This window comes from Macrobrachium nipponense, chromosome 14 (assembly GCF_015104395.2).
Source record: "Macrobrachium nipponense isolate FS-2020 chromosome 14, ASM1510439v2, whole genome shotgun sequence".
NCBI lineage: Eukaryota > Metazoa > Arthropoda > Malacostraca > Decapoda > Palaemonidae > Macrobrachium > Macrobrachium nipponense.
Window position 1 is genome coordinate 15,146,758 of NC_087207.1, and position 5,486 is coordinate 15,152,243.

Consider the following 5,486-nt stretch of genomic DNA (forward strand, 5'->3'; position numbering starts at 1 on the left):
GTGTGCTTTTTTTTTTTTTTATATCGAGAGGGTTAATTCTCATGGTGATAAGGTCATATGATAAGGTCATCAGTGTATCCATATGTCACATTCATTTATAAAATAATCCTCAATAAATGGAAAGATGTCCATCATTTAAGGCAAAAGGAGAAAAAAATATGAAGTTCCACGTCAAGTGATTACCATAAGTAACGTCTGTCCTGGAAAGATTTCTAGATATTCTGTCATTTTCTCCTTCCATATATGTATATATATATATATATATATATATATATATATATATATATACATATATATATATATATATATATATATATGTATATATATATGTATATATATATATATATATATATATATATATATATATATATATATATATATATAAAGTGAACGTTTGGATGTTTGTGTGTGTGTTCGTATGTTTGTTGGGTATAGTAGAAATCGTAACCGCATAACCGATCTAGACAAAATTAGTTAAAATGGTAGGTTTCAGACCCGTACCCCCTTCCCCTTCCCCTTCCCCTTCCCCCTTCCCTTTGTAACTGACGAGAATGCCAGAGGATATCGCATTATCTTTTTGCCTGCGTTTGCAGGAGTGGGGTTCTGAACTGCTGGCCCCTTCTTTGCATGCATTAAGTGCCTTTCCTTAAGTGCTTGTCTGTGTCAAATCACTTTTGTCCCCTTGCAAGTTTTAACTTTCCTCATTCCGTAAAACTGCTTGAAGCCACTTAACACGAATATTCAAGCAGCCTATTAACGACGCCTTTATGTGAACGTGTCTGAAATTTAATGTTGTTTTGTTTTCCGGTATTTAATGCTAAGTTTGCTTGTATTCATGCGTAACGTGCGCAAACATACACACACACACACACATATATATTATATATATATATATATATATATATATATATTATATATATATATATATATATATAGAGAGAGAGAGAGAGAGAGAGAGAGAGAGAGAGAGAGAGAGAGAGAGAGAGAGATATTGTGCTAGAAAATTATTGTCACTGAATACCAGATAGAATTTAAGCCTCTAAAGAATTTTCCTGCGGTCTGAAATGTTCTAAACAGCGTGCACGAAAAGCCAAACAAAATGGTATGTCACAAAAGAATGCAATTTAAGGATGAAAAAGTTTAGAATTGAATTTCAAAAGTAGATTGTATTTTTATTCCGCATTGTTTCCGTCCCACTAAAGATAAGTTAACATGACTGTGTGAATCAGGAATATATTTATTAATTTATCACAATCTAGTAGAAATGCATGCGAGAGAAACCCTGGCTTCAAAGTTACAAAAAACACAGAGATATTTCTGAGAGAAAGAGCGACCATCAGATGCAGTACATACTTATGTGACTCCATTTTATGATTTTGTATTGTTGTCTTCGTTCTCTCAGCTCCTTTTTGATCTGAAATGTCCCCATTGGAAGTTGCGTAGGTGTTGTTCAGAAATCCTGCAATGGAGACATAATATCAGATTCTAAAGATATTTTTCCAAAACAGATAACGAAAAGATGAATTCGTACCAAGAAGATGTATAGAGTATTATTTTACTTATAGTATTTCACTTACTGCAGAAAACGTATACGCACACAGTACTAATTTTTTGTTGCTTAAATTGTAGGCTCTGATGCCAATTAAGTCGAAAATACCTTCAACTGAACCTAGAGCCTTTAGAGGAAGAGACAGAGAAATAATACATTCTCGTATTCATAGGCAAGGGTATATCACCGTCTCAAATTTTTTATTATTCACTTTGCAAACCTCTTAAACTTCTGTATGTAGTTTCTGAATCAACACACACCATTTTAGAATAGCGAAAGGATTTTAGCGTAGCAGATGTAGACGTTAGGCCGTAAATAAGAACAGGTCACACCTCTCACTGTGGCTATAAAATACAGCTAAATAAACTAATAAAGAAAAATCACCCAAGTTAGACATCTCCAAGTTTTTTTAATGTTACGTTTGTAGTGGACTATTTTCCAAGAAGTCCCAAACACTTGATACGCTCCTCTGGGGAAGATTTCTAATATTTATACGAATTATTTATTTTACTTTAGAAATGCATGAATAAAATTGAACCTCATTGAGTACTATATCAAAGACAGCTCCTAAAACTTATTAAACCTTAGAAGTTTGTAATTAACCCGTTATTCGATAAATGAAATTTTTTTCAGTGATGTTCATGCTGTAACGTTGAATGTCTGGGCTGAATAACTTTGAATGTCTGGGCTAAGTAAGCTCAAATAGATATATTATTACACAAAAATTCACAGGAAACGTAATTGACTGACCAGTCATTTTTGTTATCTCTCTTTTTACGCAGATGAGGGGGCGGTAAGATATTGACGATTTGGACAGATTTTCGAAGTGGAGTAAACATCACATCGTTAGCATAAGGAAAACTAGTAAGTTCTAATTCAATTTCTAGTTAAGATTTTTTGGTTGAATGAAACAACCTTAACCCTTGATAAATAGTTCATCTTGACGTTACACCCAAATATTACTGATTTAAGATCCAATTCTATCTAGACTCGCGTGACCAAAAATTTGTTACGAGCATATAAAAAGTTCAGAATGAATTGCCATAGAAAATTATTTTGAAGGGTAATGAAATAACAAATAAGTTTTGAACATATTCCTCATTTACGTAAAGACTGGAGATATATCTATTAATACATATTATAGCTGAAACAGTCCACGCTATGCAAATCTGGTAATTGATGATAATCTTTTAAAGAGAAACATGAAAATGAAATAGGTGCAAAGATGTATATAATTGCCTAGACATAAAAGCTCTCCAAAATTTATCAAGTGTTTTCTCTCTCGTAACGTTTCTTAAAGACATCTTGTTATGTATTAACTCTGATGAGCTTTTGGCCAATCAGTGACAGAGAGAAATGTCGTTGCAACTTTACAGTTATTGCAGCCTTTTATAAAGTAAATCCTCGTTGCCAAGTCGTTTGAGACTCGAAAACACTCGTTAACAGATTCGCCAACAAGAAACTTTTCGTTCTTGTTGACTGAACAAACACCAAAGTTTTTTTTTTTTTTCGTTCCGCGCTAAAGAGCGTTTCACTAATGAGTGGAATCTCCTTTGGTCTTTAGAATGGCAGGATCTATATGTATTGCTTGTTCCTAGACTTTTCCATCTCTCTCTCTCTCTCTCTCTCTCTCTCTCTCTCTCTCTCTCTCTTATGCAACTCATACTTAAGACTGACTGCAGTATAAAATAACACTTTCCCTAACTTTGCAGTTGAGATGATTTTTACTTGAACGTTCAATATAAATTTACTGTTGATAATCATTTGAACTGCAAACATAAGCCAGTCTCTCTCGTTATTTTGTTGATTCCCATGAAAATATTAGAAGAATCATATAATATGCATATATTCTCTACAACATCTGTTATTAATAGCTGTAATGGATTCCCTCCTTAGTGTGAAAATAAGAACAAATTTGTGGTGATCACGATTTCAAATATATTTCTTTTTACTCCGTATCTTCTTTTTGAATACCGATTCCTTCACTCTTATTAATAACCCCCAGCCAGCTATAGTAGATTCACATCAACCGTGCATTTGATGTCTAGGCCAGTCGCTTACAACGCTCCTGATTGGCTGCTGATAATCCAATCGCAGGGTTGGATACTCTCAGTCTCTCGAGAGAGTTCACATAGGCTGGATGTATATTCCACCTATCCTGAGGGATACGTCTTTCAAAAGTAACCCTCAGAAGGGGTGGAGCATACTTCCTGCCTATGTGAACTCTCTGGAGCGACTGAGAGTTTCCAGCCCTGTGATTGGCTTATCAACAGCCAATCAGGAGAGTCGTAAGGGACGGGCCTAGACATCGGATGCACGGTTGATGTGAATCTACTATAGTAGTTTAATCTACATTGTTCTACAAAAAAAAGACGTTTCTCAGAAGAAAACGTTGGCTGAGTGGGATATTTCAGGTGTTGCCGTAATACATAGACAAATACATAGCTAGATAGATAGACAGATAGAGAGATAGGTAAAAAGATAATTTTTTCCTCTCTTCCTTTTACAGATAGCGCTGTATTCTTCCGATCCGTCTCTTCTCAGCATTCGCACTCAGGTAAATATTTGCATCGGAAGACCTCGAGGACACCGACGACGTTTATCTAGGCACAAGGAAAGTGCCATTTCCCGAGAGCGCAATAAACGTTTACGGCTGCTGAGACAACCGGTTCAAGAGCTCAATAACACCGAAGGTATTATGTCGTTGTACTTATGTCCTGTATTTTTTATTGAAGGGTTATTATATTGGTCACATTATTTTGACTTAGGTTTTAGCGATTGGAAGTCTCTTTGGTATTTAAGCATTATGAACATTTTGCCTAATATTATATATATATATATATATATATATATATATATATATATATATATGTATGTATATGTATGTATGTATGTATGTATGTATGTATGTACGTATAAATGAATCACGAAAGTTTGGAACGTGATAAATCCATAAATAAAGGGATAAGCCACGAAGGAAAAATAAGCTACGGAGTTTTTTGCAAGATCTTTACTCTTGCAGAAAACTCCGTTGTTTATTTTCCCTTCGTGGCTTATACTTTTATATATATATATATATATATATATATATATATATATATATATATATATATATGTGTGTGTGTGTGTGTGTGTGTGTGTGAGAGAGAGAGAGAGAGAGAGAGAATCATTTACTATACATATGAAAGCACTACATGTAAGTGGTAGTAGGATTTTACCCTGGTTTTTGTTAAAATAAAAATCAAGCTTACTCGTTACAGTATCATCCGCGTATAGACATCAAAAAAAATGCTATGAAAATTCGGATACTAAAGTTTACCCGCATTAACCTAAATATCTCCGAGTAACAAAAAAAAAAAAAAAAAAAAAAAAAATAAATAAATCTCGATGCTATCTTAGTTTCAAAATCCACTGGGCTTGCTGATATCTGGTTCGCCTTGTTTTTCCCAGGTCCGTCACTCATAACTACCGCGGCTGTGAGAGGGAGAATCCATTTCAGTATTTATTTGTTGTCTAAACTTTATTATCTTGGAGTGATGGAAGGGGGATTCCAGAATTCTCCTGACAGAAATCTTTATTGCCTGATGACGGACAGATTTATTCCTTACGGGAGAAGGCTATGCAATTGATATTTTAATTGGGACGACAAATCTCGAGCCCATTTGTTTCATTGTGCATCACCAGAATATGTGATATTATTATTATTATTATTATTATTATTATTATTATTATTATTATTATTATTAAATAATCATATTAGCTTGAGTCTTGCATTGGACAAACAGATCTACAGTTATGTATATGTGTACACATGCATGACTGTGGGTTTGTTTCTCCAATAATAATAATAATAATAATAATAATAATAATATAATAATAATAATAATAATAATAATAATAATAATATTATTATTATTATTATTATTATTATTATTAT